This window comes from Anneissia japonica, unplaced genomic scaffold, assembly GCF_011630105.1.
Source record: "Anneissia japonica isolate Jap-2015-1 unplaced genomic scaffold, ASM1163010v1 scaffold921_len549748_cov171, whole genome shotgun sequence".
Classification (NCBI taxonomy): Eukaryota; Metazoa; Echinodermata; class Crinoidea; order Comatulida; family Comatulidae; genus Anneissia; species Anneissia japonica.
The window spans coordinates 294,063-301,442 of NW_022694674.1; positions in this window are offsets into that span (position 1 = coordinate 294,063).

Genomic DNA, 7,380 nt, shown 5'->3' on the forward strand with positions numbered 1-7,380 from the left:
TTTCGAAACAGATCTGCGCCCTTACCAAAACATTTTCCACCCCCCCCCCCATTGCTAAATCCTAGATCCGCCACTGCGTGGAGAGTCATCATTGAATCGAAAAAAGTTGAAACAAGCGATCCCCGACAATATGTTACTCAATGACAGTTGAACTAGAAAGTCTGTTCATGGTATTATGTCCTCTGCAGAAAGTAGTTATTGCTTGGAGGAAATTTTTTCCCCATGGTTTATCTTGACGAATCCTAGCAGCACCACTGCTTCCTGGTATATCAAATAAAATAAAAAGTGATTTTGTGAGGCGAAAGTATCTTACCATAAAAAGGAATGATATGTCGTAATTCAGGGGGTCCCCATCTTTTTGTTTATTCCTTGTGTAATTGTGTGTGTTTTGAAACCAAGATTAAACATATGCGATGTTGTGTTGCTAAGATATAATTTATAGTATTTAAGCAGGCCTCAATGAACTTAAAATATCCGAAAAAGTAGCTTCCCACCGACTATCGCACCTCACTTTTTTTTTGTATTTGAAGCAGTTTCCCACCCACTAATCCACTTTACCCTTTTGGTATATACCTACATTAGTTGAGACTAGCTTGTTTTTTTGCAGATTGGATATTAAATTTAGTTAGTACAGTGTAAATAGGGGTACTGTAACATCTCCTCATCAAAATGTCTAAATTTTACACCAAATGAAGTTGACTTATATATTTCTTACAGGAATGGCACTACAACATCGGAGGAGATATTCTGGAAGTTAGATGCACTTCAGTCTTTTATTCGAGAGCTTCATTGGCCAGATGAGGAATTTGCTCGACACTTGGACCACAGGCTCAAGCAGATGGCAGCTGACATGGTTGAGTCTTGTGTTAACAGGTAAAGTAGCTCAGGGATGCCTTTGGATTCAAATCGTTTCTAGTACAGTGCATAGAAACCATCTTCTGTTGCTAGCTCCCATCCCATGCGAACAAGTTTAATATCTACCTAGCGATTACACATTGGACGTGAGTGGCAGACGTGTTTTATTTTACTCCTAACTAAGTTGTCATGTAAACAGTTTTTGGTAGTTTGGTTATTATGCTGAAATTTTCTTGATCTTTTTTCCTGTTACATCCGACAAGACCAAACTTGGGGAAGTTAAGCATCTCACCTACCTAAAAGTTAGCAAGTTCATGCTTGATCATTTTTGAAAGAATTAAAAAAAAAAAAAAAGTGAAAACCTTACCACTTCACATTTGAGATATTTTTTTGAGAAAGTTGAGATATTTAACACTTACCTTAAATTAAATGACAATTTAATGCCATCTTAAACTTCATAAGGGCCGCTCAGGTAATCAGTGCGGTTATGTAATCTCCTTGCTGGAGTAAATCTTTTTCAGTCAACAATGTATTTGCGTTATTTTCATCTGCTTTTGTTGTAAAATAATTTTTTTTTAAAGCTATATTGAAATAATAAGCTAGACAACCTATAAGCTGACATTTTAGCATTGTCAGAATTAGAGCCAAATGCTTATCACACTCTCCTGAATCATTCCTTGATACACTTTCTGACACAGATTGATGTTTTTCTTGCCATAGATGTTAATGTTGCCTGGGAAAATTTGTCCACACTATACAATTTGCCAAAAAGTTGTGACATGCCTAAATATGGTCATGATGACATCACATGACCATATAAGTTCCCTTTTAAGCCCAACATGCCCAACTGAAAATCAATGTTTTATAAAGTCATTACAAGATTGGTAACTCTACAAAATTGTTACTTAATGTTATTGATAATTTATGTTATATTGAGGAAATACTTAAAAAAGTATGTCCTGGCTTGGACAACATTCCTCCTAGAATTTGAAATGAGAAAAACAAATGAACGAAGTTTGAAACTATAGACCTAGTGTTATTTGTTTGTACCACGTATCTTAACATTTTGGACCCCATTTGAAATAAGTCAAATCAAGTCTTTATAGTCCAAAATTTTAGAAAGGTAAGAGATCCAGAAACTTTATAAGAAGAGGAACATAACACGATAACAAAAACACTTAAAAATTCAAAACATTAGAAAAGACTAAAAAACACTACACATTATTTCCAATTATGTAGCTGGATTTGCAAGAACATTTTTTGAAGTTTAAATGATAATAAATAATAACAAAACAGCACTTATAATGTTCCATCTATCTAGCGTGTTATTCAAATACTTGGGGACTCTTGACAAAAAGAACAATTATTTATTTATTTTATGTACTATAATTTAATTTAAGATTAAAAATATATAAATTAAATGAATGAATGAAAAATGATGTCTGCAGTGGTCTTGGCAACCCCCATACCCCAGCAGTTGGTCCAAATACCGTACTTGCGCGAATAAGCACCCAGGCGCTTTAAATATTGTTTGTACTTTCTGAGGGGCGCTTATTCAAACGAGGCACTTATTTAAACAGGGCGCTTATGAAAACAGATTTCAAATTGAGGGGTCGCTTATGGAAATAGATGAAAATCGAGGGGTTCTTATGGGAGCTTAAAAATTTCAAGAGGTACTTTTTGAATGAAAAATGATTATATAAGAACATTACAAATGGTGGTCCGGCAGAAAAGATAATCCTCCAGAAAACATGGCTCATGACAAGAAAGCTGTGAGTATTTATATAACAGCAGATATTATTGAGGGGGCGCTTATTCAAACAAGGCGCTTAAGAAAATGTTTATCCGAGAGGGGCGCTTATTCAAATGGGGCACTTATTCGCGGGGCACTTATTCGCGCGACTACGGTATGCACAAAAAAAAATCTGATGTAAAAGTCGAAAAAAATTATATTACAATGCATTTTTTTTTTCAAATTATCATTCAATATAACATTAAGATTAATTCCATATATTTTCCCATGCTAGAATTTTTAAAAGCAATTGTAGTAACAGTTGTTTGATTTCTTTTCTAGGACTATGAAAGCTTTTGAGTGTTGGATTAAGAAAGGTCGCACAACAACTGACTACAGAGTTCCATCTGAGATCTGTGTTATGTTTAACGTCTTAAATGATGCAAGAAACCAGTCTCTAAAACTCTGTCCACCCAACAGAGATCAGGAAACTGTAAGAAATGTTTGTAGTCTTTTGTAATCATCTTCTCTCTGAGAAAAAATGAAAGTGGTTATTGTCTGGGGGTCTGTTAGTATTATTCAGTAACCTCTCCCAGTTACAAACCACATTAGGCGCGATCTCCAAATTATCCCAGACGACAAATCAGCATTAAGACGCTTTTTCTATTGTTCTACCAAAACGCATCTGAAAATACTGTTTGAATAGCACATCATTTGGACACTGATATTCCGTTTTGGCCTTTGCTCCTCCCCTTTAACTATGGCTGATTGGATGCACCGTAAAACGCGTCCAGACGACTCTCTAAAATGAATCATAATACGACTGACTGCGGCCCATACCCAAATATGGACTTGTTTACCTGATAGTGAACGTCTCTTTGTATGCTGCCTATGTGTGCAAGAACTGAGAGAAGTATGTAAACTAGGGGAAGTCCCTGGACTAGGACGTCGACGTTCAGTAGGCCTAGTACCGTGCATAGGTGAGACTCTCGCAATATTCAGTGATTTTACGAATCGATGAACAAATATAACGTTAGTTGTTTCCAATGTAGTCGCAGCTGGAGTCGCTGGCCACCATCAGTTTTAAGAAGCACGATCACCATCCTGTGCAACTGTGGTAACATCCAGCGAGCACAGCAATTAATTGCTCTCCTTGCCGTTGAAAGGGATTACGTGCTAAGACTAGACCCATGCTCCGAAAACGTTGTCCATGATCAAAGTAGATGAAATTCTGCATTATACTAAGCTGAATTATATTTACATTTTATAAAACAGGGTTTATTAATTGAATTTATGTGAATTTCATGCGAAACACGTTTTTTATGCCGAATTTCACCGCAATTTTGACATACAAACATGTAAGGCTAAACCATTGCCTACCCAGTAACGGTTTTACTGAAAACTCGCGATATTACTGTAATTTATTTATTAATTCAACTGAACATACACTTCTGTTTCAGCGGCACACATAAATTTGGTGGGTTCAATGTATAAAAGAGAGAAAGAAAAACAACTAAAAATAAAGTATTATTGTAAAAAAAAAGTTATACCCCGTTTTAAAATGGACAGTAGTAAATTGCCCAGTACTCTACTTGTTTACACATGTGGTTCTGGGCCCTGCTCTCTGCACACAAGGCTCGACCTTGAGATTGCTGCAGTTTTATTTGAAAGAGTACTCTGTAGTTCGATCAGTTAAGTAATAAAATCAAAACTAAAGCTCATGATTTGTTATTAATATGACAAGTTATTGTCTTTATCTAAATTTTACTAGTCAACTAAATATACATCTATCGATTCGGAGGACCTACAGTAGAACTTACAGTAAAGAAAATGCACTGCTGCATACACAGTAAGGGACACGGTAGGGAGTAGCCTCAGAAAATTTTGAGTAACCAGCCGTCCGCGAGGATAAAAAAAGATAGGCAGACTACCTACCTAGATCTAGATTTGATTTTATATTTAGTCCAGAATGTAATGCTGACTTACCATGGCACTTAACTTAAAGTATATTTGAAGTATGTTTCTGATTTGTAATGATGCCAATGTACCCTCCTTTATTTTTGCAAAGAGTGGCGTACAAAGCGAATTCTAATGAAACTTGCTTAGCGCATACCGCGCCCTGGACCTCCAGGCACGTTGTCATGTAATTTACAAATCTTCATATAAGCACAGAGAAAGTATAGCTACATGTACGTATAAGAAAACAATAGAAAATCGTTCAAACAATCAACAAGCATCCAAACAATTCACCGTCGTCCAGACGCAAGCCGTAATTCAAGCGTGTAGCAAATGAATATTCATATAGCATGGTAATTAGAATAGTTGATTTCTCAGACGCATTCGTGATAGGGTGTTGACCTAGACGCGTTTTTGCCGTCTGGGATAATTCAGAGATTGCGCCTTACAAATGATTGTTTCTCTACAAAATATTGAAAAAAGTGCTGATAAAGATAATTCCATTAACCTGTTGGTTAGGAATTTTTGCGTACATGTAATTTTACCCTATTGGTTGAAAACAGTATTGGATAAATATTATAACATTACACAAGAACTTACCACCCCCCCCCCCCCAACCCCCCCAACCACAAAATCCTAAATTGGGAATAAGCGTCAATGTTACAGAGGATCGTTGAATGTCTAATTTGAAGAAATCCAAAAGCAGTTGGTTGACCGTTGATAATATTGGACTTATCAAAAATGCAACAACTATCATGTTAGATTTGAGCACAATTAAAAATTTCCAAACATTTCTACATCAATTAGAAATTTTAAAAATATATACTTTACAGAGGTCTGGTTTTTCATGGATATTGATCTAGGATTTTATTTTATCCTTTAAGTTAAGTTATATATATTTTTTTCTGTATTTTTAATTGAAGTACAGTGGAAGTCCTCCTTCCGACCTGTACGAAGCATGAACTCCTGTAGACCAAACTCACCAACTTGATTTTAATCTTACAGGAAATTTACTCATAATGCAATATGAGATTAGGAAGACAGAGCCTATTGATTTTGCAGTGTGTTTTCACAGTCTTAAGCCGGACACTTGCTGCACTCGATGGTCGTTGGCCGATGCAATTCTATGGGAAACGCAATGCCACAGCCCATACACAACAGATCGTTTTTTATGACGATCCATGCAGAGTGTCTTCGACAATGAGCAGACGGTATCGCGTCGTCTAGCACTCATAGTTGGATTCGTCGGCCGACAGTTGTACGACCGTTGTATGATGCAGTGAGTGGCCAGCCTTTAGGCCTTGGAGACTGTCAGCTGCTACTGTATGTATGCAGATAAAAGGTTCTCTGTTGCTTCGGCACAACTTTAGAACAAGATAACCAAGCGACATAAAATCCTAATCCTTGGCAAAAGGTTTTTTTTTTCAAGCGTGCTTTAAATATGGCACCTCTTTAGCGCACGAAAACATTTCACATTTTTATTGGTTTTTTTTTTTTTCTAACATCTGTTTTGAATTTAGATTTTTGTCACTGTGAATTATCTACTGGCTCTCGCATATTAAATTGCCTGCAAGTAATGCAGTGATGATGGTTTTTACGGTTCATGGCAGTCGTGGTTAGTTTTAGGTTGTTGTCGTTGTCGTTGACAGTATTAAGCGGGACCAATCATACATACTGAATGTTGGCACCAATCGTCCAGACCACTTGGGCCTGGTAGTACAGAAATAAGCATGATTGTCTTTATGGGCTATATCAGTGAATTTTCACCCCTCTTTTTTCTGATCTTGCGAAAAGTTTAGTTAGCCCATTTTGATTGTAGACCAATCCTCTAGGCCCTAGCCCAGGCCTTTTCTTCTAGGCCTAGACTAGACCTAACTAGATTAAACCTAGGCCTAGTAGGTAGGGTATGCTACCTTGGTATTTATAGGTAGCCAGCTATCCTTTTGCTACCTATTAGTCTATGCAGTGGCATGTCTAGAAGGTGGTTGATGGGGTTGCAAAGGTTAAGTGGAGGTCCCAATGATTAAAAGGGGGTGTTAGCTCGCCAAATAAGGTGATATGATGAGGTGATATTATTTGATTATTATTATTTTGCTTCCACCATTTTGTATTATGTGTTTCGTAGATCTGGAGAAAGCTTTTGATAGAATACCACGTTCTGTTATCGCTTGGGCATTACTGAAAGGATGGTTCCAGAAGGTCTGGTGAAATATGTCATGGTACAGTATGAAGAAGCTCACACAAAAATCATATGTGGTAATGGCTTCTCAGAGACTTTTAGCATGGGAGTAGGTCTTCACCAGGGTTCAGTCTTGTCACCACTGTTGACAGTAATTGATGTCCTGACAGAAGCAGTAAAGAAAGACACATTGTGGAATCTATTATATGCAGATGACCTGGTGTTGATGGCTGAGTCTATGGATCAGCTAGAGCAAGATTTCAGGAAGTGGAAAGAGGCCTTTGAAAGTAAAGGTCTGAAAGTTAACATGGTAAAGACAAAAGTGCTGGAAGCCAATGGTGGTACACAGGTGGTAGAAGAGGCCAAAATAAATCCATGTGGTGTATGCGGGAAAAGAGTTATGAGTAACTCCATCAAGTGCGGACTATGTGAGAAGTGGATTCATGCAAGATGTGCTGGAGTCAAGAAAGTGTCTAGTAAAATGGCGGAGAGCTTTAAATGCAAGAAGTGTAAGAGAGACAAGAGTAATGAGGCTGAAGACCAGGTGGTGGAACAACAAATGCAGGAGATTGGGAGAGTGGACCGTTTTTGTTATCTTGGTGATACACTTAATAGTGGAGGCGGTTGTGAAATTGCGGTGGCATGGAGAAGTAGGGTT